We start from the raw sequence: 27,558 nt of genomic DNA on the forward strand, positions 1-27,558 counted from the left end.
CCTATTTGTGTACAATGAATCAAAATGCAGTCTGTAAAAATAAAAAAAATAATTTAAAAATATTTGCAATGTTAATGGGGTTTAAATACCTTTTATCATTTTATGCAACAGACATGATAGATCGTTTATTCCAGGGATAGCAGTAGGTTAGATTGAGGGGGTAGAGATACAACTGCAATAAAGGCAACATCTTCAGAAAACCCATTCTCTACAATTTCCACCTGGCAGTTGAGGAATCAGAAAGTTCTGAAAGGAGTAAAAATCCAGAATCTGTTCTTCACATTTCAAATTTTGTGTTCCTTTGACTTAAGCACAATACTTTTGAATAACAATTCAGATTTGTTTTTATTTCATGTTCACAAGATGTTTCCCACATTATGTCAAAGGAAACAATCCTCATGGTCACCTTCTCCAGATAGGTAACCAGGGAATAGCCCTTTCCCTGATAAAGATGAGGTGGCTGAAGTTAAGTGTTTCTCCAAAGATTTAACGAACATTTTGAATTACTACTCAAAATTAAGCCTTTTGATTCCAAAATTTACTTCTATTTCTCTATGACATAAAATGACTACCTCAAAAAGTAAAGAGTGAGAATTAGAATCAAGATATAGACCCTGGAGTGAGACCTTTCCACACCAGGTTCAGAGTTTGAAAACAGATTGCTGAGGATCAGGTAACTTTTTAGCTCTTTGTACCTGGCAAGTTGCTTTTTTAGGCCTTTGTTTTCACAATTGTCAAACACTTACCTTGTGGAGTGATTAGAAGGATGTACTGAAATAACTCATATAAACCTCTGAAAATATTCTGGTGCAGAGAGAAAAAAAAAACTAACCAATAACAGCTATTATTATGTAAAGACTGCCTGACCCACATGGACAGACATGATAAGGACACCGTCACATCACCAGGGTGTGTGGGTCATTAGCAGTCATTAGCAGTTGAGGAAGAAGTCTGAGAACATCTGGCCAGTCTTGGGTTCCACCTGCAAGCTTGCAGGTCTTCATCTATAGATCAGACTCAACAAGGCAAGTGATGTCAAGGTTGTAGCAGATTTAGTTTCTCCTGAGGCGTCTCTCCTTGGCTTACTCACGACTGTCTTTTCTCTTTGTTCTTCACATGCCCCTTTTTTCTGTCAATATGCTGCTGATAGCTCTTTCACATCTTTTAAATAGACTAGTCCTGTTAGACCTTAGTTAACATTAGGAGTTAGCATTTCAAGCTATGTATTTTGGGTAACACAAGTCAGTCCTTAACTGGGTGCAGAGAGTCCACACATGGTCTGGTTTACCTGGGAATTTAGCTATGACTCAACTTTCAGGGGATCAACCTGGCATCCTTTTGTAGGATTGAGACTTTAATGCTCTGGTGTATCTCTGGAGAAGGAATTAAAAGGGGATGGTCCGATAGAAACAGGGGCATCCTAACATGTACAGTCACCTCTCAGCCCAGGTGGACTCTGTCTTTCTGCTCTTGCCTTTCAACATCCTTTGCCTTAAGTGGGAGGATCAATCAAGTGGCCATAGAATATGATCATCCTTTGTTTGTATCAACTGCTCTCTGGGCTGACAGGTGAATTGCTACCTTCTCAGGATCTCCATCCCATAACAGGGATGCCATATGGGAAAGCAAATTTGACATACTTGAAATGCATGTCTGTAAGATTTAACCCTGAAGAGAGGCTAATAGTGTGAACTATCTGAAGGCTATTTTTAGATAGGCATGCATAAAGCAATCACTTCTAAATGGCAATGCTGTGAAATCCCCTATCTCAAATTATATTTCTTTTCCAGTTGAAAAATATATTAATGTACCATCACCTCCCAGAGCTTATTGAAATCCCTGTGCCTTCTGGATACATCAGAATCCCACAAGCAGGTTAGATGAAGGCCTCGCAATTACCATTCAGTGTGCCTTCTGTCCTTGTAGCAGCTCATATCACAAATTTTGAGACTCTGCTCTGGCTTCCTGATCTGCACATGTGAGTGTTATGTGGGATGCATGCCAAACATCCCTGAAAGCTTGTAACTCAAGACTCTAGACGTTGTCATGAAAAACACTCATCTCTGTTATTTTATGTTTTCTAAAGCACCTTGACCCCTAGAAGGAATGTCATATTGTACCCAGATTGCTTTTCTCCATGGACAATGTATGGGCAAAATACAAGGGAAGTCTGCCTTGGTTCTGGTATTTAAACAAAGGTGTGAACGTAAGAAGTTCTTCCCCTTCAGGGAGGGTTAGAGCATTTTTTTGTCCCCTCTAATATCTGGTCATGAAATAGAAATTGAATGAGTGTGGTGCAGTATATTTGCTTTGGTTCCAATTTGTATTCCCTTTATGATGGTACCTACTCTACTCCAGTGTAGACATTCTCAGCACTGCTCCTAAATCTCATTTTAGCATATCTGTTGCACATATATATAAGCCCATGTTTTGAAAAATAAAAGTACTTTAAAAATGCCTTCTGGTAAATGAAGGAGGCAGAGGAATAAAAGAATCATAAGAACTAGTGAACAATTTACATTCAGCAACAGAGCACAGTTTTTATTCCCACCACACTTCAAATCAGAGTAACTACCTCAAATATATCAGTGTACTCAATTCCAAAACCTTCAACTTCCCATTTTGAGAAAGGAGTGGGGCAATAGAGGTAGTTTTTATCAAAAGAGTAAAACCATCAACCTCAACAACAAACTGCAATTAATTCAACTTATTTAGTATGTTTCAACTCATTTTTACCGAGCACCTTCTATTTTGTCAGGATTGTCTCGAACAAGGCATAGATTACAAGAAACACAAAGTAGTCTGCAGAGAAAGGAATAATACAAACCATTCTGACGTGACAAATGTGAAAGGCAGAGAGGTGGAAGCAGCTATGAGAACACAGAACGGTAACTTAACCCAGTGTAGGGGTGGGGAAATCCTCCTCCATCCATTCTTGGGATGTCCCTTATTGCAATATGAGCAGACATGCTATTGCACTCATATACTTGGGGAGCTGGACTTCCTCTGCATCTTAAATCAGATTATATTAGAAAAGCAACATAGGAAAGTACATATTCTTTTTACCCCAGAGACACTCTGCCTGCTAGTAAACTTTCCCATCATGAAATTACAGAAAATTATTAATGTTAATAGAAAAGTATAACAGATGGTATGTAAGTATACCGATTTTTGTTTATCACATACTTGTTGATTCAGAAAAATAAGTAAGGAAAATAAATGATCCTTGCCCACACAACTGGAGCCAGACAGTAGAAATTCTTGGACCTGCTTTTACTATTTGAGGAGGAAAGTGGGGGATATGGTAAAAGCATGAATGGAAACTCATATAGCATGCTTAAATAGTCAAGAGCTATAAATTAGGCTAACAAAATGTTCAAGTGTATTCCATCCCTCTATCTTGACACAGTATGTTGGAGGACAGATTCAAGGTGAAATCCCCAGCATATGTGGAGTTGTATGCTAGAACACGGAAGTGAGGGGACATTGACCTCTGCACTAGACAGCCACCATCTCTTCCCGCTGAAGCTCTGTTCTGACCCAGGCAGAGCCTCTGGCTTTTCTGCACAGGCATCTCAGTCTTCATGTCCAACTCACATTCAAATGGCTGCCATTCCTCAATGTTCTTGGTTAAACAAAAATATAACATATTCATAGATGACACAGTCTACTCTAAAAGAAAGTCCTAAAGAAGAGGTCTGCACCTGGCTTGAGGGCCACGTTGGGGCTGTTTGATCAGATATCTGTGGAGCCCAAGCAACTTGAAGCATGGTCACAAATGGGATGGACTCCATGGATTGCTAGCCCAGAGCCAGGTGTGGGCACAACAGAAGGAGCAGGGCAGGGCCCTTTGAAGGAATCAGTGCCCAGGCAGGGACACCTATTACCTGGGGTAAAGGTCATACCCCTCACCCAATCACTGGACCTCCTTACTCAGTGTCTAACGTGTGATAAGTCATTGAGCAGGCTGTTTCTCTCACTGCTCAGGAGATAGTCACTTTGGATCTGTCTATTCAAGTAAGGGTCCTGGTGTGTTGTTAGTGCTTCCTGCTACCTACCAACTGGTGTACTAGTGGGAGGAAAAGAGAACATGCATGATATTAAATGTTCAGTGAAGCCTTTTTTTCCCTGTAAGGTAAGAAAATGTCTGTCTTTATATTGACAGAAACTGATGAAGGATTAGATGTGTCCTTCCCTAGAAATATGTGAAAGGTAAATTTTTTCCCAGAGGTTGGGTAGGTACAGACTTAAGTTTTGGAGTAAGAATTATTGTTTACCAAAACTGCAGGCAAAAGTTCTCAAACTTTCTACTCAAGATCTAATCCATAGGATTTAAATTTTAACTTTTAAGAAATTTATAAATTTAATAGTTATAGGGTCTTTTCCCTAAAGCATCACAGTATTTGGATGTGATAACTATTTAGGGGCATTTTGTGTCAAATAGGAAGAGGACTTTCCATCAGGTAAATGAATTCAAGTAAGAACAGGAAGTTCTAAAATATCAAGGAAATTCTTAGTAATGTGCTGGATTTGGACTAAACCAGCACATTCTCACTTGAAGAGAATCCTTGACTGGATTAAGTGATACTGAAGTCATTTCCGGATCACTCGACAGATTGGAATTCTTAGTAAAGCCATTTCGAAGAGAAATATTCATCTTTCATGTGATTCACCATCTTTCTTTCTCTACTTGGAGAAATAGTATATAGTTATGGTTAACAAGAATGTAAAATGACATGTTACATTTCACTTTAAGTGGGTGTATCCTAATCTACTTTATGGAAAATAACACATTTCTAAAATTTAAGTTAGTGACTCCAATGTTTGAAAGAATTGAAGTTAATTTCTGGTGCCTGAACCCTCCTCTTCAAGGTAAGAGTCTTAAACAACTCACCTGTAAGAGGAAAGTTCTTAGAATCCTCCCCCTTCAGGGGTCCTGAGAGTTATTCCAAAACCTATAAGAGTTACTTTCCTATATAATGGTGTGAAATGTTCTCATGAAAGCCTCGGTTAGGTAACTATGGTGTTTCAGAATAACGAGGATGAACACAGATTGGCAGGCCCCACCTACAGCATTTCTCATACCATAGACGCACAGTCTGAGGTTTGTCCTCCCCCAAATTCATTGGTTGACATTTCAACCTTCGAGGTGATGGCATGAGGAGGTTGGCCTTTGGGAGGTGATGAGGGCACAGACCTTGGAGAAGGAGGTTAGTACTCATTAAAGAGACTAAGGGGTTTCCCATCTCCTCTTCCCCCATATGAGGACACAAAGAGAAGAAGCCGTCTGCAAACCAGTCATCGAATCAGCTGGCTCTTTGGTCCTGCACCTCCCAGCCTCCAAAACTATGGGGATAAATCCCCCATCCAGTCCAAAGCATTTTTGTTTCAGCAACCTGAGTGGAATTACTCCATAGGTCTAGGGAATGCCCAGGTTTTGGGGGTGGTCTGATGCTGTCAGCTGAAGGCCACACTGTGAGAACCCGTGCCCTAGGCTCTCCTGCAGACCAAGTTTGCATTGTGACTTTGACATTAGGCATGAATCCCCCTTCGTTTCCCTGTGAGTTTTGGGAGTTCCTCAGAAAAATCTCTTTGCCAGCTCAGGGTCTGGAAGAGTAAGTGCTAACAGAGGAAGAATGTCCTTTCCTGCCCCAATAACCTTAACCTGGTCTCTGAAATGCGAGCCTCCTCCACCTACTGTGGATGGACAACAAAAGTTTTTTCATACAATATTCTGTATTCTTAGAATAGTTAGTGGCCTAAAACCTGTAAAGAATGCCACTTCCCCCATGGTACTTATTTTATGAGGTGGGGAGTTATAGGAAAATCAAGAATTTCAATAGCACAAAAGAGCTACTAATTACTTTTGATTGCTCTGGAAATGTGGGAAGTCACCCACCATGACATCCCTCTCAGGAGGGAGGGAAGGGGATTTGGGGGCAATGTATGATATAACAGATCTTTCAGGCTCACTTGGGTATGCTAATGCGCCGAGTCATAAAGAAGTGATTGAAAAGTGGGACAGATTTCCACCTCTCTAACTGGGACGTCGTTCTAGTGCCTAACACCAGGTGAAGGAGAATGTGTACGTGTGGACATAATCTGCCTCTGGTGTAAGCTCCTTGAAGCCTACTGGGGAAAAATTTAGGCCAGGTCTACCTTGGGAGAAATCAAGTTTCCAATAAAATAGCCATTATTCCAGGAATGCGAGTTAAATGTATCTCCCTTGGAGGCATCATTGAGGTGGAAAACAGAATCATATTCAGTGTAATTCCAAGGACAGTACAGAGACACCTTCCTAATGCCAGTATGATGTAGAGCTAGCACCTACTACTTTATGTGTAGGTGCATTGATGGTTGAGATCAGAACTTTATTTGTATTTGAGTGAGTTATGTTCAGGCAAGCTAGATACTCCTGTATTAAGACTTTCATACCCAGAGAATGTCACTTAATCAAGCGAATAAGTTTGTGTTCAATAATCAAGTGCACAGCACCAGAAAACTAAATGTTTCATAAGGGGGTGATGAAAGGAACAGAGCTTAAAGTTAATCAGGTCTCTAAACCTGCCCATCTAGATTTCTTTCCCAATAGCAATGCATGGATGGATGGATGGATGGATGGATGGATGGATGGATGGATGGTTAGTGGAAGGCTATCTACATTGTGGCAGATGCTCTAGATTTTTATTTACTAATTGTAGCACCTAGAACTCATCGCTCCCAAATAAGGCATGGTACATGCTGGATTCTTTTGAGGCCAATGAAATCCCATTGAACTGTCTTGTTTTTAAAGTAAAAATGTGTTCCCATTACAAAACCACTGTAGCAAAGCATTTCTATTAAAATAGCTCTGCTGCTTATATTTAATGCTTTCTAGACTGCCATGTGGCTCAGAGGAGCTGTGTGAAGCACACGAAGGCTTTAGAGCAATCATTAAAGATCAAGGGCTTTCCAATTATCAAGTCACACTTCGTAGACAGTAGGCTGAGCTAAATGAAGCATAACTTGGCAGTTTCATATTCTGAATCAAAGATTTTCAGGAGAACCAGAAAAAGATCCCTGCCTGTTATGAAAGACATAGGCATTTGTCAATACAGTTCAGGAAGATGCTCATCAAAACTCTCTAGTAATTATGGGCTTCCAGCCTCGTAATAGTTAATAGAAAATGTTTATATGAGATATCTCCCTGTGATATTGAATCTTGGGGTACATTTGAAAACCATGGCCCACATTTCTACATCAAAGTTACTATTTCAAAATAAGGTACATTATGATCTCATTAATAGGAATCCAATAAAACCTCAATTAGCTAGGACTGTGTTTCTTAAGTGCTTAATTTTAGTACAATGGAAATTCACACACACACACACACACACACACACACACACACACGCACACACACACACACACACTAAGCCTGAAGGAAGGACTTTTTTTCAAATGAATGTTTCCAAGTATTTCCTGAGGTCAAATAGACACAGACCAATCTTCTTTATTCTTTATATTTACAACTATAATACTGCTCCATGATCCTGGAAACTCCAAATGATCCCCCCAAGGCAGTGCAAGATGTTCACTCATCATAGAAAGATTCAATTATATTTTCTGGATGATGTCTGCTGAGGCAGAACAGGGATTGAATGTATTTCAGAAAGATTTCCAGCAGCAGAAGAGGAAGAAAGACACAGGGTTGGGAAGTCTCATTGCTGTATAGTGGAGAACACAGTTCATTGCAGAAAAATGCAAAGCTCTGAGTAAATACTGCTTTCATTACATAACATTTAAAATAAAGACTCAGGATCAGTTAATTGGGGCCAATTCATCTTCCAGATTGCTCCAGCTTGGTCTTTTATTCTGTGATAGTGTCTCCTGACTTTGAGATGAGATGCCAGTGTCCCAGGATATGGATGGGAGTAGTGGGTCCTCAGTCTCTGGAAGCATCTTGAATTCTTATCCAGGTTTCTGGCTCCTCCATTCAACATGCCTCTATACAGTGGTATTTTAAAAAAGATTCTTGTTCTTTCCAAAGTTTTCAAATCCAGCCAAAGTCCATAGCATTGCTACTATGCACACAAGTCTAGAACATTCATATATATTAATTAACTATCATCCCAAATACTACCATTTTTTGGGAAAAATGGGATTTTGAGAAGTCAATCAGCTGTTCTTAACCTTTTATAAAGGACAGAATGAGCTTTTGATATAGTTTCTAAATTTTTCTTTAAATTGATTATGTTGAGACTAATGACATGTTAACTAACTCAGCCTGACTCTTTACTTCCTGGCGGGTGAGCAAGATCAAGGCCTCAAAGGAGGTTTCAAAAGTTAATGACGATAAATTGGACCACCTTCAGGGATTGGTTAACAACAGTTTGGCGAACTGATCAGCTCAGCTTGTCCTCCGCCCGGAGGGCTTGGTGCGGGTGGTGAGTCGGCCCTACCTATCCTGGTCTGACCTTGTTGAGGAGTGCTCCCTTCCCTTGTCGCTGGTCGAGAAGAGCAAGGGGACTAAAGACCCCAACATGTCTAGAACTGTAGTGTTTCTTTCACTGAAATTTGACTCCACGGGCCTTGGGTCAAAGCTCCTTTTCTCAAGCAGAGTCCCTTTCCTGCTATTGTCCCCTGCAAAGTCTTAATTCCAAAGGCTGAGGCCTTCTCTGTCACCTCCTTAGATAGTGAACAGCAGCTGCTCCCTGCCTTCAGAATCACAGCCACAGCACATCCAGGTTTTCTGTGGCTTTCCTCCTCCTTTCAATGAGCACATCAAGGTGCACAGGGCCTTGTTTGTTTGCCCTTTGGGTGCCTGTCACAGGTGCCTCTCCAGTGGGGCTGTTCTCTCCTCTGGGCAGACACTGGTGCTAAGCAGCCTTTTGAGGAGCACGGCTGGGAGAGAAGCCTGCACTGCCTTGGTGTAGCAGACCCTCTGCCCTAGTGGTTCTGGATGCTACAGCATAAATTGGTTCAATATTACTAAGAATCTTTTGTGACCGGGGAGTAGTTCTGGAAGTTGGTGGTGTGGAAATGAATAAGACACTATCTCTAACTTCCAGGAATTTAAATGGGACATAGACTAATGCCCAATAATTTCGATTTAAGTGCTTTAAGAGAGGCATGTATGAAAAGTTACAGGGAGGTATATTATGATGTGATTAATTCCAGATTAAGAAAGTACAGTGAAATATTCAGAGAAAAAGTGACAGTTGATCTAAGTCTTGAAGCATTGGTTAATTTTTTCAGACATAAATAAGGGAGAGGGCTGTGGAGGAAGAAGGAACAATATTAATAGATTAAAGGAGCCTGAGAAGATGACTAGGGTGTTGCCTGTGGATTCATTTGTGGGACCCATCATTTCCTGTTGTTTGGATTCTGGTTCTAGTCAATGGAGACTTGTTGAGAAACTTCAAAACCTTCTGTGGGGTATCCCTTCCACTTTGGGTTGCAAGCATTTATGGAAGTAATGTCTTTAGAGCAGTGAGGGCTTTGATATCTTTATGTGTTTCACGGCCATGCCTACCTTGTTGACTGTTTTAGATGCATGTCCCATGTAGCACATAGCTCATTATAACATCAAACATTTATTAAAATAATTAGTATGAAAGTAAACTTAAATTGTAATCATTCCCAGGCTTTTTTTTTTCTTTCTGTTACTTGGTGTGTATTCCTGTTGGTCACAGTCGAGTTCCAATTGGTTTGATTCTGCTGATCAATTTACCAAATTTAAGAACATTTTTTGGATGATTCTTGGGTGATTATATGTGTTTTGTATTTAATAGTAGAATTGGCTTTCCAGTCTATTAAAAGCATAACTTAACCTTGAAATTTGTTTACCTTTTTGCATTAGAGTGGTTCAGCTCTATTTTCTCAAGCATGGTTACAATGCAGGAACATTCTCTTTTCTGCACCTATAACTACTGGAATTTTGCTTCCTTAGAAACACACAATGATATATTCCTTACAGAATATATCTAAATTGATATATAAATACCACGTAAAGGGTCAAACTCAGACCTTTTACAAGGCAGCATAGACTGCGTGGCTTATAAATCATAGACATTTATTTCCCACAGTTCTGGATGCTGGAATTTCAGAATCAAGATGTGTGTGGTTGAGTTTGGTGCATGCCTTTTTCATGGTAACCTTCTGGAGAGGGGGAAAGACAGCTTTCTGGGGGTATCTTTCGGAAAGGCACTAACATCATTCATGAGGGTCACATCCTTGAGACCTGATTACTTCCACACAGTCTCTCCTTTTACTCCCATCATGCTGGGGGCTAGGAGTTCAACCCAGGTTTGGGGGATACACAATCAGTCCATTATTCCTTGGAAAGTATTGTGATCAGGATTCTTATGAATGTGGCTGTCTTAAAAAACTACCCTTCAGATAATTAAACCCAACAGAGTTATAGATAAAGGACAATTTCACACAAATAAAATTTCCAGAAATCAAACTAGGCCTTTTAAGAAGTTAAATCTCTTTTATTTTCAACCTTGTATACATAAAAAAAAAAAAAACACAATTTTTGAAAATGTCTCAGTTCTTTTTAGAGTTTTGATCTGATTGTGCTTTTTTCTTCATACTCAGAATTATTATTTTAGACATAAATTATTGTACAGTTTTGTGATAGGTGGTTATCATCCATGAAGATCTGTTTTCCTCAAGATTAATAGTCTTTGGATTAAATATCTACTGTTAATGATTTTTGTGTTTTTTTAAATGTTTATTCGTAATTTGTCAGTTTCTATCAGCTAAGTTGCAATTCATTTCAATAAAAGCCTAAGCAACAGACTTTTAATAAATACCCATTATATTCCAGTTGCGGTGTTGGAGGCTGAGTTTACTAAGCTAAATAGGAAGTCCTCTGTGTCACTGTTCTCTGTAACCTTTAGCAAATTACATTAGGAGGCAAGAGATATTATGCTGTGTCACCTCAAATCCCCTTGTCTGGGGTGAACTTTAATTTACCTTGTGAACAAATTCATAGCCTCTACAATTGTTTTATTTTCTTCTTCACACATAATTTCTTTTTTTCCTATTTTATCTAGGTTCAAAATGTCACCTTTAGGTAAGTCAAGCGTTACTATTTTAACTTTCATCTCTAACAGGGTTGTTTTTTCCTTGTCCACATGGGGCTTAAGGTCATTCCTCTCCTGAGTTCTCATGGAGCAAGGGGTAGACTGGGGACCCCCGAGCTTCCTCCTCTTGTGACTGTGGGGAGCCATGACATCCATAGTCCATCTCTGGGAAATTCCCGACACTTGGTTACTGTGGAGGAGGTGGCTGAGGACAATAAGGTAATACAAACTAGGAGGACAGTAATAACAGCTGCAGTAAAGAAAGGTATCCTCGGTCATGGACTGCACCTTACTTTTATGTTAAACCTTGGGGTATTGTAAGTCCTCTTATCTGTCGTCCTTTCCCCTTTTGGTGCTGAGAGCTCTGCTCTGTTGTACCTTCTCAGACAGGGCTGAAAAAATCTGAAATAAGTCAGGAGAGCAATTCCCAAGAGGCTCTCTGGAAGGAGATGGCTCCCTGTAAGTCCCGGTTCACATCACCTGTGGTCGCTGCAGCGGAGGGAAAGGCAGGCGCCAGGCCCAGGCAGAGGGTCCCCTGACAGCGCGTCTCGGCAGAGCCTCTCTTGGTTTCTGCAAGATGGGAATGTTTACAAAAAGTCTCTGTTTTCTGGGTTCTTTGCTGTCTCACCGTTCTCAGATGCGGGGCAAGACAAAGAATTAAGATTAGGGAATTTGTGAGTAACAAGACACACAAGAGAAACACAGGCACAGAACAAGAGAAATAAGAATAGAGGTGAGCCGTCGGGTGCGGCGGGCTTTTGCGGGCGTGGTTGTTGTAAGCGAGAAGGAGCGTGGGAAGCCCCTGGCAGGGGTTGTGGACTTCACAGCCCTCGTGCTGTAGTGTGGAGCAGATTATTAGAGGACCAGTCATGCAGGGAGAGCCACCCAAGCTGGACCAGGTCAGTGTGTGTTGTGAGGAGAAGGACAGGGCTCTCTCGAGAGCAAATCCTTTGTGCCGAGAGAGCAGATCAGGACAGGTGGAGAAGTCATCAGAAGAGGCCAAGGCTGATGCTCGGGATGCGGGGTGGGCAGCGGGGGCCTGAGGCTGGCCCCAAGGCCAGGGAGCCCTTTCTCCATGCCAGGATGCTAAGGCAAGCCCCCTCCCCCCACTCCATCACTGAGGAGAAGATGAGAGGACAGGGCAGGCAGGAAGGCAGTGCAGCTGAGGTGACATTTCATATTGGCCAAGTTTAAATCTAGCCACGGCCACATCAGGTCCAAGGCGGGGCAGCTTGAAGTGTCCGATGCTGTTATTCGTGTCCTGCCGGTTACAGTGCAGGATGCCAGGCTGAGTTGAAAGGAGAAGGTAAGAAAGCTGTAAAGCTGTGGATGTGTCCCTGCTTGTCGTCCTCCGTGAAGAGAGAGGAGTGGGCCCCTCCTCTTTTCCTGGCCATCAGGACTGTGGGCAATTTTAGGCCTGTGCACATCATGAGGACAAATACCCAAAATCAATCCTGGGGCATCTTTACACACCATCACTGGCGTCCATTTTTAGCAAAAATACATTGAGGGAAGCTGTTTAATTGTGTAATTTATGACAGCATGTCAGTTAATGATTCACAGGCATGGTGCAGATGGTGCCTCACCTGCTAAACAAGTTTAGATTATGATACATTTTCAAGGGTCGTCAAGACCAGTTATAGTCTGTCATATATTACCAATATTTTTCTAAAATGGGTCCTCACCAGATTTTCAGCAGTTGGAGGTGGTTGAAAAAACGTTGATAGTCCATTTGAATGTTTTACTGTCTTACGTATTTTTCTTTTCATACTTATTAAACAGATGTTTCGATTTTATTTTTTACTCTATCTGGATTAACCACTCTATGTCATTTTTTTTTTCTGAAAATGAACAAATATAAGACACCTGATGTTGATTGGTTTGAAATTCTTTATATGCTTAGAGATGGCTGGAAGATTTTCCTCCCTTTTTTTTTGCATTTATTTTTCTTTAGAAATTCATTTCATGGAAATGCAATTTTTAGTATTATTCATAAATTATTTTAATAATAGCTTTATTGAGATATAATTTGAATAACATAAAATCCACTCTTTAAAATGTATCATTCAGAAACCTCTTTTCTCCTGCCTCTCTTATGATGGTTATTATGTAGAGTTATGTCTTTCAGGATAAAGAGAAAAACGTGTAGGTGTCCTACTTGGCCATTAATGATGTGGTCCCTGCCTTTGTGACTTCACTATCTTATCCTGATACACATATACTGGGTGTGCAAAAATTATGCTGAAAGGGTAAGAAGTAAACTGCTCAGTAGGGCTTATTTTCAAGGCCAGGGAGGGAAGAGTCAGCCTCAACACCCTGGGAAGATTTTCTGTGGGAAAGAGAAAATAACTTCTGTTTTCCCCAAATCACCCTCCTAGAGACTGGCTAGCCAGAGCAGCACAGTGACCTGGATCAGACCCCTGCCCAGCTCTTGAACTTCTAGGAAGCAGGTGGGGGAGATGTTTCAGAGTTCCTGCTGTTCATTTGTCTTCTGATACTTGAAAATCCAAATTCATTTTTCTTTGTAAATTTTGATTTTGAGGAAAATACATGAATGGGCCTTAGTGAAAAGTAAGCAAAAGAAATATGAGGTTCTAGACCAGGCAGTATGAAAACTTATTCCAAATCAATGTAGAAGTACTGTCTTTGGGCATGAACACTATGTTGGTGTTAAAATATAATGTTTTGGGCTGGGGAGATAGCTCAGTCGGTAGAGTGCTTGCCTTGAAAGCACAAGGTCTTGGGTTCCATCCCCAGCACCGCAAAAAAAAAAAAAAAAAAAAAAAAAAAATATATATATATATATATATATATATATATATATATGTATATATATAAATGTTTTAATCGACTAAGTCCTGGAAGCTGGTGTCTGGTGCCCCTGAAATTAACTGATGGGGAGAGTGGAGATGTAGAGGTCAGTCTTATTCGGAGAGACTGCTATGGCGAAAGGAGACAGGCCAGGAGCCCAGAGGAAACGTGACAGCAAAGACTTTCTAAACACTTGATGAATGATGAATTTTGGAAATAGTGTGGGCGACACCCCTTCCTGATCTTGAGTTGCATTCTTTTCTGTTACTTCTTCCTCCCTCCCCCTGTTTCCTTCTCAGGCTTCAACAGGAATTTTCAAACATTACAAATTAAGCAAGCCCTGTCTTCTCTAAGCCATAATCACAGTTAGGAGCAAAGGAGAACTGGAGAGAGTAGGAGAAGCTCTTGTGATATCCTTAGAAGTTACTGAGGAAAACCAGGAGCCAGTGGAAGACTGACAGGAGGTGAGTGGATTATGGATGCAATTATCCACTACTTCCAAGCATCCAAATCCTAAGAAATATTACAGGAGGGAATACGTGTCTGTAAGTAAATGTGGAAGGACTTTGATGCTCTTTTATTTGGGAATCAAGCTAAGAATGAGCCCTAAATTTTAGTCCTTATGCCCAAGTAGTTCTTGTTGAACTTGTAGAATGATCTGGAAGGAAGACTGTTGGAGGACACTGCTCACAACCCAGGTGAGGTACAGAGCAGGCAGCTGTGGTTCAAGGTTGTGATGCTAAATATCAGCCTGGTGCAAAGGTCAGCTGCTGCCATGGTGCCACACTGTGTCTCCCTCTTTGAGGGTCTCTGTCTTCATGGGAACTTCCACCAGCCAAAGTTCTAGTGCAACACCTCAGAGGCGGCTGCTTTCCTTTCTGGCAGGCTTGATGAGTGTGTTGTTATTTGAGCACTCTTAAGCTCCTGGAAGCTTTCAGGATGGCCCGCTGTGATGATGACTGATGGCCAGTCACTTTTGTAATGGGAACTGGGTCCCCGGGCACCAGGTTACCCCCATTAACATTTCTCAGCCCTCTGTTGGATAGATTACTGACTCTTTTCATAAGCTTTCTGACCTTGTCGTAAACTTTACAAGCCATGGTGATGAATTTATGGAGTGATCCTGACTAGGTATGAGGAGTGTAACAGAGATAAATGGGCATTAAATGTTGACAAAGCAGAGAAAAAAATATTGTTCTCCACACCTTTTGTTAGCAAAGGCGTGATTCACCACAGCTCTTCTTTAGTGATTTATCTATGAATCTTCCTTTCTCACTTAATAAAATGCCCCCAATGGCTCCTGCAAGCCCACACCATGCTTCTGTAACATGCTATCAAAGCCATGTCAGAGTCTAGGTGCAGAGTACGTGGGCTTCACAGCAGTGCTACTTTCCCTTCTGCTTCTAAAATATGCTCTGAGGGTTCCAAGGATAGATTAGTTCTCTTCTGGATTGTTCCACACAACTTACTTGGTAAGCAACCAATACTAAGTCTTGGGGGACAGCTATGTTTCTCTCACAAAGTTCTTATACGTTTTTTTCTATGCAGTTTGGGGAAAATTATATGGAAAAAAAAAAAAAACTTTAGGACTCGAGACAGTTGGGAATTGTCTCTCTAAAATTATATTCCAAAGAAACACTTATGCATGAGTCTTGGACCTAAACATTTGAATGTTACTATTGAATCTGTAGCTCATTTGTTGACTGCCTTTAAGCAGATGTATCCTCATTTTCAAAATTAAGGAGCATTTTAATTATTTTTAAAACTATTTTTAATTTTTTTCTTAGGCAAAGGCAAGTAAGTCTGTGGATTGCAATGACTTCAGTGAAATCATTTGCTGGGCGTGGTCTTCTTGGCTACACTTAAGAACGCAGGCGGTTGCTCTTCTTCATGTCCATGGTCTCTTTGTGCCTCTTTCCTGTAGTTATGGGAGCTCCCATGTTTTCTAGATTGGAATTCAGATGCAAAACACCAAAGCTGGCACATATCAAGGTAAGGCAGTCCACCAGGAGAGGACATTACCATACACTGTGGTAGGCCACGGAGTTGGTACTTTTCTTAAAGACTTAGGAAGGTTTTATAGATGCAGCTAAGCTGGAATCTGAACATGTTTGCACAGAAGTAGGTAGAGCTTGGGCTTGCAGAGATGTGGTGATGTCACAATCCAAGGGAGGGTAGCAGCAACTGATTTAGATCTCACTGTAGATTCGGGCACCTCAGTCTATCCCGTGTGAAGACGACCAGTAGAATAAAAAGCCTCTGAAGCCAGATCAAGTTAGCCTAAAAGTCCCAAGAACAATTCTGAGTTTTGTTCTGTAAGTAGAAGATACATATGCTTTTACCTTGGGTAGGTGACATAATTAGAGCAGTACCTTGGGCAGATTTAATCTGGCTGTAATGAGTTGGATGGATCAGGGAGAAAATGGAAGGAATGCTATCAACTAGGCAGCTGTAGAAGTTCAGACACGTGTAATGAGGACCCGACCTCAGAAAATAAGAGTTTCATTATCAAGAAGAGGCAAAAGAATGAGACTTTCTGGTAAACCTGAAGGAATAATTCGAGGTAAGTTAAAAAAAAAATGCTGTGCAGCAAATGATGAAGAAATTCAAACAGTTCTGTCATGCAATGTAAACATGTCACTTGCTCAAAGCCTGTTATACTAATATTACATGACAGTGTCCTCTAGGTTATTTTCCACTACAAGAAGTTGCAGGCGCTGATAAGGCTGTGACTAATTTAAAATATAATTGTTGTTCTGTCTTCCTGTGGCATAGTATGCGTTTCATTTCCTTTAAGTAAACAGTGTAAAGAATTACAGTCAAGTTCACCATTAGCAGCCTGATTTCTAGAAATAGAAAAGGGCTGGAGGAAGGTCATTAGGTAGAAAGCAAATTTGATCCTGAAGTTCTCACCGCCATCAACGGTGGCAGGCAGCCCTTGTGGGTGAAGCCCTGGTCCCAGGTCCTCTGCTCTGGCATTGGGTGAGCTTTTCATATACTGACACAGCGAAGGACAAAAAGTAAACCGAAGATGTGTGCCCCTGAGGGAAACCGTTAGACGAAGGCATCACTAAAAATTCACCTGGAGGAGAGGTGCATCGGTCCTACAGCGGTGGCACTGAAGAGTTGTCAGAGATCATCGGGGTAAGAGTTGAGGCAGGCCGAAGTGAGTTCAGATTCCCAGCTCCCCAGCATCAAATGTGTGTCCCACGTTTACTAGTCGCCCTGTTGTGATACAGCTCCTCCATCCGTACCAGGGAGACCTATCCAGCTCACTACATCACCACCAGCATTAAACAAGTTAATAAATGGAAAATCCTGGGCCTGGTTAGATACTTAGCTGACACCAAAGGTAAGACCAGGCCTGACTCAGGTCTGCTCAGTGTGGACCGCAGTCTTCCTTCATAGAGTCATACCTCTCCTCCCTTCATCCCACTTGAAAGGAATATTCCAGCAAAATTCCTCAAAATGTGGCATTCCTGTTGATGTCACCTTCTAAATCAGATTGTATCCATGTTTCCAAAGAGGCTAATCAAGTCAACTGAACAAAATCAATCATTCAAAAAATATATTAAGTACCTACTCAATGAAAGGAACATGCTTTTTATGATAAATGACATACCATCATTAAAAACTTAATTATTACCTATTTCCCCACAAAATATTAATCATCATTATTATTTTTAGCTAGGATTAAGAGGCAGTGCTCTGTAATGAAGCGCTCAGGGATTTGAGGTGTGGGCAGAAATCAGCGCCTCTGGCGAGGGCACGAGTCACTGCTGTCAGGATTCAGCTGTGGTCGGGAGGACACGTTGTGGGGTTGAGAACAGGCCTCAAGGCACACGGTTTATTTGAATACCTCGAATATGATTCAGTTAAACAAAATTATCAGCAAAACATGGCAGAGACAATACAATGTCAAAGCAGACTAGGAACTATGTAGGAAGAGGAAAGAAAGGAGAAATAGCCACAGAGTGTCCACTCTGGGCAGGGCTTGGGGTGACCCAGGAGTGCAGTTCATGCAGAAGAGGAAGAATGAGCACCTCGCCTTTTCCTTTATCCACCCAGTTATTAGATCCATTTGGTGTGTTTTAATCCACTATGATTCTTATTCCTGTTGCATCTTGGATTTCCCTATTTGTATGAGGCTGAAAACTTCCTAGATATCTGCTAGGATCAGATATTCAGACTATTTACCTAAAAAAATATTAATTGTCAAGATTATACTTCATGTTTGTGCAAATACATCAAAATAGACTCTACTCTCATATATAGCTAAAAAGAACAAGTGAAAATATTTAATATCAGTCATGTTTCAAAGCAGCACTGTTTCTTTTAATGGAATATGGTGTTTTGTGATTGCAACTGCTAATTGCTTCTGGGTTGATTATTGTTTCTACATCTTTCAGAGGACAGAAATCGGAAAGAGTTAAAATAACTTGTGTTTAATATTGAGGTTTCCAGCACAAACATACACAGTTGTTGTTACTTAATTTCTTCTATGTTACCTCTGTATTTCTCCACTGAGAGTCCTAATATTCCAGGGATGAGATAACAAAATCAGAATGTGCCATGGCTATTCCTCTGCATAATCCCACATTCATACACATTGCAGAATAACAATAGTTTTTGCACTGTCCCCAATTACAACTACTTAATACATGTCCACATTTCTCCTGTATGCTGTCCCATTTTGCCCATAATCTTTAATGGCTGTACTGTATCTGCATCACCAGATCATGCAGCTATAATCTATGATCCCTCATTTCTAACCTCTGTGTTTTGTTTTAATTCTGCAAGTAATAAGGTAGACCACTGGTCCTTATGTTGAAGTTTCCTTTCTAATTTTCATTGTCTGAAACTTCATCTATACCAGACTCCTTAGAAAGTGCTTGCAGGGAAATACATTTTCTGAATGATTGCCTGTGATGTGTGTCCTGTTTATAATTAAAGGGGGAGAAAGCATGGGTAAAATCCTGGATTTGGTCCCCAGCCCCACAACACAAACAAACATAGCAACAAAGAAGCCAAACAACGAGTAATTCAAGCACAATGTTTCTGAATATGAAAGTAGTGGTTTGCATTTTCCCTTCTTAAGTATCTAATTATTTCACTTTATTTTTTTCTGAAATAATACCTTATAAAGAAGGCCTGATGATGATATAATTGTTTGGCTCTAATGAGTAACACTCTTTTTGCCTAGATTCCAAAGGGATTATTAATTGTGATTTTAAGTTTCAGAAAGCTTTCTAGAATTTTCTTCAGATTCCTTTATTTTCTGTCAGTTGTATCTTCTTTGCCTGTCTTCAATATTTGTCCCTATATTTAGACTCTTTTTATCTTTTCCTTTCTATTTCCAAAAGTTTAGTTTATTAAATATCCTGATGTACTTTTTACTCTTGCATTCCTCTTAATCTTTATTTCTAAGATAAATTGTTTTTATGCTTTTAGCATTTCTAATTACTGAGTGTAGTTTCTGATACTTTTTGTTCTTCTGAGTTGCATATCATTTTCTTAAATATTTTATACTCATTTTTAGTCTACACATTAAAGTTCTGACCAGTTTTTGAGTAACTGGCATTTTTTATTATGCATGAGGAAAATATTCTACCTTTCATTCTCTTTTTCCTTAAGGTATCTTTGTATGGGATTTTACTTAAATATTTTTTATCTTCATTTTTAATGTGAATTTAGTTTTTCTTGGCTTTTAGTGGGAGACTGGGGCTAACTTCACAAATGTTCCTCTTTTGTTGTTTTAATACAGTGTTTAAAAATATGCAGGAGTTTCTTTTGATAATCTAGGCCCTCTCTGTTATGATTTAGATATGAGGTGTGCCCAAAATTTCATGTGTGAGACAATGCAAGAAAGCTTAGAGGTGAAATGATTGGGTTATAAGACTCTGAACCTCCTTAGTGCATAAATCCCCTAATAGGGATTAACTGGGGGGTTACAGAGGCAGGTAGGGTATGGCAGGAAAGGTTGGTCCCTGGGGCTTTCTTTTGGAACATATTTTGCCCTTGATGTGGGAGAAGTCTCTCTCTCTGCTTCCCAGGGCCATGTTCTGAGCACCTTTCCTCCACCACACTCTTCTGCCATGATGTTCTGACTTATCACAGGTCCCAAGCAATGGAATCAGCCATTTATGGACTGAGACCTTCGAAACTGTCAACCTCCAAATAAAACTGTCTTGTTAGGCTTTTAGTCACAGCAGCAAAAAAGCTGATTAAAACATTCCTCAACTTTAATTCTTTTTCTAAACCTCAGTTTTACTTATTCTGCTTCAATTTGAAATCTACTTCTGTCAGTTTCCCTTCCCTGCAGGTCTCTGTCCTGCAAAAGTCCTGACGGTGCATATTCAAGTGTACCCATGATGTAAGCGGCTGCTGTCCCTTTAGAATTTACTAGGGACACTCATCAACCTGCCATTGGCAGGGGAGGTCCTTCCCAATGTTCAAGTGCTGTTTTCAGATTGGCCTGCCTTTTCTCTACACCTCCATCCAGATGTTTCTAATATGCAAGCTTGAGATGGTTTGTCCTTGTTTGTATATTGCCATTTTCATGTATAGCTTTGCATCTAGATTTAATGTATATGTTAGCCCCAGTATATGACTATGCTACCTAGTCCCTCTTTCTTTCTGTGTGGGGCTTTGGAAAGATTTAGAATCTATGTTTTGCCAGGGTTACTCTACATCTGGAATTCAACTTTTAAAATCTGAACCCTTTTAATCAACTTGCTACCTTCTCATGTGAATGCAGTAAAGATCACAGCTCAAATATTTATTGTGTATGCAACTGAGTTGTCACTTGGAAAATCCATCTGGGAAATGACATTCTGAATATATTTTAATTACCCTCTAGATATTTGTTGATCTTTTCTGTTGTATACTCTAATGCTTCTGATGACTCTCACACATTTGAACTATCGGAGGCAAAACTTTTTCAAGTATAGTGTAGTGGAAAACGTGTAAGTGAATTTTGAAATCAGAGACAAAAGTTTGAATCTTCAGCCTACCATTTGATACCTGTGACAATGCAGGCAAGATAGTTAAGCTTATATGCTGATATTCTTATATGTGAAATATATGTCACTCTATTTCTGTGGGTACATAGCACATTTTGAATAAAATTTAGTTCCTTTCCTCAAACTCAAGATTCTCCAGTGCTTTGTAATGAACTGTCATCCAGCGCTATTTAATAAATTGTCATTTTCCCCCAAAGAGTTGTTTTCTTTATTTTTTAAAACAAAGTAGAATTATTTTTTTTTCCCTTAAATCAGTTTTGATTTGTTCCTACCTTCTCAATTTTGGGAAATATGAAAAAGAAAGGAAAACAATGGAAACTGTAAAAATTTTCTCTTTCCATAGACTGTGGCAAACCCAGATTTCTGTCTTTTTTCTGCATGCATATTGTTGTATAATGAATTACAAATAGATTCAACTTCTGTGAACTTCTAGAACTGGGGACAGGGGGTGCTCAGAAAATAGACAACCATGATGATAAAGCTTTGTCAAACACTAACTTTGAACATGCTGTGGTTTGATTTTTTTTAATGCAACTATAAGCAGAAAATAGCATTTTCTCGCTCCATGAAGTTACACCTCTCTTTGTCAATGGAATAGTTGATAAATCAGTGAAAACAAAATTAAATGTAAATTGAGCTTTCCATCTGGCCACTGTGACACTCTCAAATTCAAGCCACACAACTTGCCTTTGAGGAAATCTTTCTGTGAAGTATGCTGGGTTGACATTTTAAATGGATCCTTTCATAGTTCAAGAGGGTATTTTAGGCCATTTAGAAAAAAGTCAGATCTTGAACTGAACAAAAGGATAGTCTAGAAAAAGCAATAAATAGCTATCTTTTGAACCTGAGACTTAAGATATGTCTGTATTTAAAACTGAATTCTTGTTAGTTACTCTAATATGATTTTCCCAGTGTGCTTATTTTCTTTATATCCAAATTGTTTTTCCAAGTGTCAATGAGGTATAATTGACAAGCAAAAAGTACCTTATATTCAAATCTGATGATTTGATATAGATAGACATTTTGTAATGACTCTTCCAATCCAAATAATTAGCATATTCTTCACCACTTTCAGTTCCATTTGTGTGTTGGGGAGTGAGGATACTGAAGATTCACACTCTTAGCAAATTTCAAGTGGACAGTAGAATTTTGTTAACTGTAGTTACCATACTATCATCGGATCCCCAGAACTTACTCATCTTATAACTCAAAGTCTAGACACTGGTTGACCAACTTTTTTCTATTTTCCCCTTCCCTAGGCTCTTTCTGTTTTTCTTTCTTCCTTCTTGTAGCTATTTTATTGATTTCTAAGAACTCAAGGCAAAGGGGAAGGAGGAGCAGAAGGACAAGAAAATCTATAAAATATTCAAGAACTCATTTCAGAGAGATGTAGTCAAGGTATCCAACTCTGGATTCAGCTAGACAGGAATACTAAGACCAGCTGGGCCTCGTAGAAACAGCAATGCTGAGCAAGTGTCTTGATCTCTGTAGGCCTCAACAATAAGTCTCATAACATAGAAAGCATTTGTCAACTGGCACATACTCATTAAAATTTTTTTTTTTTTAAATAGCATATGTTTTGAGAACTGCATCAGAATGTGTTCTACTTTGGTAATTATTTTCAGTGATGCCATCCTTTACTATAATGATGCTTCAACCTTTAGTGAGTTCATGTCTCTTATGTTTAATAGTGCATCTGTGATATGGAATTAAAGGAAATCATGTGGTCAAGTTATCTGCATAGTCAGATTTACCAAGTCATATGGTATAGACACACCCTTTTCAGAAGAGGGTCACTGAATTTCTCCTCTCAGGAATGACTTATAATTTTTCAGAGGGAAGACTAAAATGTAACCCTTTGTGAGATAATGAGGAAGTGCTCAGACAATAATCATTTCTAAGTACATTTCTAGAGGGAAGATGTACCAATTAGCATAAGATGTTCTTTCCTCAGGTAGGACAATGCAAAACTGAAATTTCTAAATGCACAAGCTGAAATTTCTAAAATCAGAGGTGGAGGTGGAATTTGGAGGAAGGATATTTATTAGGAATTTGGATACCTGTAACAGGAAGGGGAAAGAAGGATTGGGAGCTGGAAGAATGTGAACCTGTATGCAGCCTAGTCTCCGCAAGTCCACCAAATGTTTGCATTTGCCATTTGTGTCATTAGAAGCATCCTGACCTTTCTACTGCTGCTTTGCTCAGTCTCTGAGTCTCTGAGAAGGCGTGACCTTGGGCAAGGTGGCTCTCTGCAGCCAAGACAGATCCTGGAGCTGAAGCTGGAGGTTGATTGCATTTCTGTGACTGGCAGCAAGTCCTTCTTCAGAGGGGATCTGTCTTTATACTTCTATGTTTGCCACAAAGACTCTCAAGTAATGTCACATGTAATTTGAGAACTGTAAATGCAAATGTGGTAAAACTGTTCCAGTATACTTGAAGTTATTATTCTTATAATAATTAAGGTATTGGAAAAGATAAGAACACCAAAGACTCTGGAGGAAAACTTACTAAGGAAGGAGGAAGAATCTGAGTTGAGGGATAAGATTAATACAAGTAGCTTAGGGTTTTGTTTTTGGTGGAGAACAGTTTCTGATTACTTTTATTGGCATGTAAAGTTTGTAAACAAAATCAATTGTCAACTTTTCCTTATGGCAATATTCTTGTTCTGAATTTAATTTATATTTCATGTTTAAAGTAATTCATTTGAGTGTTACCTTTTCATACTATCGAAATACTTAGAAATATTTTAGTGCCTCCATTGTTACATATGCACACTAAAATACTTATATTCACTTTTCCTTTTCTAAATGAAAACTTTTGCAAAATGCAAGTCCTTCCAAGCACTGTATAAACATGGAAAGGACACGACATTATTGGTGTCATAGAACCACCATAGGTGAGTCATTATCTGATATGGGAAGCGCTGTCTGGGTGTGTAATGTGTGAACTGAAGGAGATACAATCTTGGGGGAACGGTGGACATGATCAGTTGCCTTGTGCACAGGAAACTGGGCCAACATGGCCAGTGTCCAGAAGAAAGAGCAGACTTCAGAAGTGTTGCTGGTGGCTTTAGAGGAGCAAAAGCACTACAGACAATTCACCAAAAACACTCTTCCTTGTCCTATAGGTGGCAAGGAGTGTGGGCCTCCTTTGGATGAAGCAAACCTCTAAGGTTTTTTGAAAATGTATGTATGTTGGAGAGAGGTGTTGGAATGGAGAGGGGAAGATCTTTTGCTACTATGGGTCTATTTTTGCTACTAAGTGTGCAAACCATCAGCTGAAAATGTTAAAGAAATATATTCTCATTTAGACAATAAGACTGTGAAGAAGATCATACCAATGATATCAGGGAGAAACGAAGAGGTAATTCTTAGAGAGAGAACTTATGTTTCAATATCCTTTTTGTACTTTAAATAGGTACAATATTGAATACATGGCTTCATCTTTCCAGAGCTACATTTTCTATGATGAGACAAAAAAACCCAAAAGACAAGGAAAAAAAAAAAAAAAACTGTTAAACTATATGTCACAATTTTTTTTCAATATGTTAATGTTTATAACTCCTAAAATGATGTTTTATATGATTTTAACCTCTTGCATGGTGAGAAAATTGACATTTTATATTTCTATAGCAATTAGGAGTTGATCCTCCCCAGCTCTGGTTTCAGTTTCCAGAACAGTGAAAAATAGTATTTATAAAGACTGTCCTTTAAATATGTTTACAAAAAAAGGTGTTTTTTTCTGTTATAAGTACAAAACCCTAGCAGCCATTAGTTAATGAAGTTGAAACCCAAAATAACCACCTAGGATATCAAACAAAATTAACAGGCATCCATTGTGGAAACCAGGCAAGTTAGCTTCTCAATTTGGGCAACATTCAGGTGTGTTTCCAATTGAATACTGCATAAAAATAGTGTCTCCTTTCCCCCCAAAATATTTTAACCTTTCTTGCTCAACAAATTTATTTGAGTAAGTATTTTAGGGTTCAACATTGCATTACTTTTCTCTTTAAAATTTTAGTTATGCATTTAATCTGAAATTCTTCTTCTCTCCCCTTTGCAAGTGATTAGAATTCTCCTGAATTCTTATTTCTATTTTGTCTTCACCACATATTTCAGTGTGATTTCTCTCCAAATGTGACTGAGATATTCTCTTCTAGCATCTTTTGATGGACAAGGCAATTCATTTTGTTGTCTAACCTCTATATCAAAGTGACAGAAGATTCAGTGGTTTAACAGCTGAAGAAATTCTCATTACATGAATGAGATTTAGATAACACTTCCATTAACAGTACTTAAGATCAATGTCCCTAAACATCCCATTCAAAAATCAAGGGTTTATTGTGTGTTTTAACACTCTAGAACCAAAGTGTGTTTTTTTATTCAAGCTGTCTACACCACAGCTTTGGATGAAATTATCTGAATAAATGTTCAGATCATTTACTGGAACTTTCCCAGTAAACGCTCCCTCTTTCATCAATGCTGAAAGAAATGAAGATAATCCCACCCCCAAGTGAATAAAATAAAATGAAGAAGGTCCTTAAGGGGGTCCCTATGGAGCAGTGAGGTGACCCTCCCTCACTTCTGCAAAGTGCTTGTGGAATCCAGTTTTAGCTTGGAGAAGTGAGTCCTTAATTGAACTAATCTCAGGTGCTCAGTCTGCCCCTTAAATCCCCCCAATCACCCTCCATTGTTTAAAGAGCAAATAAAGCAATACTATGACTGTTTCAAAATTCTATCTTTTGACATAGGTCTTTAAGAATTCAGTATTTATTGAATCAATAGAATTCTTTTGACTTAGTGATTAATTTAATACTATCTAAATATTATTAATATTTTCATTTATTATTTCTGCAAATAGACTATAAATCAGTAGGAGTTCTCAATCCAATCAGTCCTTTCTCTGAAGCTGTACAGATATTGGCACATAATGGACACATTTTACGTATTTGTGAAATTCATGTGATAGAAGGCAACTGCTTTAGAATAAGTAAAAATAACTGGTGTACAGTGATTTGGTTCCTGAATAAATTACCTCAAGGTGTTTTTTTTTTTTTTTTAATTTAGGATACACTTTAATTTTAACTTAAAGTAACTACATTAGTAATCTGTGTGTCAAGATAATTTTTGGCCTTGTGGATTAATTTTTTGTAACTAAGATAAAGTAAAAACAAGGTAACTGACAATTACTTTAAGTGAAACCACATGGTTATTAGGACCAGTGGTTCCTAATATTACAGAAAAACTATCTACAAGTAAAACACAACCCATGAAATTTATGAAATAATCGCCTGATGTTAAGGAAAAACATTTCCTAGGTGGACCTGCAGAATACTCCACTGACCAGAGAGGAAGACAAGGTGTTGAAAATATACAGAAAAAATTGGAAAGGTACCTAGCTGGAGCTTCTGATAGGTTCCACAAAGGAAGCAGAGAGAGGCAGTAGAAAACATGATTTCAGTTGTTCTGATGGGGCAGTGCTAGTTTGGGGGATGCTAAGAAAGAGGATAAATTTCCAGATTCTATTGGCTTGCTTATCAAAACAGTCAATATGATCTGCATGACATAAACAGAGACTGTAACCTCAGGAAGAGTTGCATGGAAAAAAGCAAGACCGTTATGTTACCACCCACCCAGGTGCCACATCAGACTTAGCAGTCAGTGCAGTATGTTGGCTCAGGCATGCTGGCTCATGGGCAATAGTTAACACAGGGAGCCCCCATCACCCGTCATCACTTAGCACACAAATTCCTTAGCATTTCCTAGACAAATTAATAGAATTACTTCATTCTACCAGTATCAGCACTCTCTGTACTCTTGTTATGCTTTCTTAGGTTGGTGATTAAACCAAGAGGGATTTATTTAATGGAGACAGTCCAAGGAAGTGCAACCAGATACAAGCAAGAATTGAGATTTGCCTATGAATTCATAACTTTGAAATTTGTTTGCAGTGCTGTGGATGAAATAGGGAGCCTCAAGTGTGCTAGGCAAGCACTCTGCCACTGAACTACACTCCCCACTGATTTCATTACTTTTTAAAAGCAAAACAAGTTAGCTGTGTGATTTTTATTATAATTTATATTGGCACACACAATTCCTGTTTTACTGTTGCACTCTGATAAAAATATTGGATCATGGTGACTACTTCAATCTGTTTTCCTTGTGTAGTAGAGGCTACAATTGGCATTAATTTCAGTTTCACCTGCTAGTAAATAATAACGTGCCTTTTCTTCTGTGGCAAAATGAATGTTTAGATAGCTGTTATGTATGGAAGTGAAACTGATCAGACTCTCATGCATACCATTGGAAAAGTCATCTGAAAAATACTGAGTCTCTTGTCTATAGATTTCTCCTTTTACCAGTTATCTAAATAATTAAACTCATATCAAATGCTATATGTTAATTGTGGTCAGTGGATTTGGATGATGTTTAGTGACTCTTTGTATAAATGAAGCAGAGAAGGGAACTCACTGCTCCATCTTATATGAAATTTATACCAAATCAGTCCAGTAATTCTGTAGAACCCAATTTCCTGCTTGGCTGAGAGATACCAGGTTTTACCTCTTTCTTGCAATCCTTTATTAAAAGCAGAAAATTGTCAATGTAAGTGGAGGCCAATAGCAAAAATAATTCAGAAAGCTGATTCTGAATTCT

Source organism: Sciurus vulgaris, assembly GCF_902686455.1.
Source record: "Sciurus vulgaris genome assembly, chromosome: 13".
Taxonomy (NCBI): domain Eukaryota; kingdom Metazoa; phylum Chordata; class Mammalia; order Rodentia; family Sciuridae; genus Sciurus; species Sciurus vulgaris.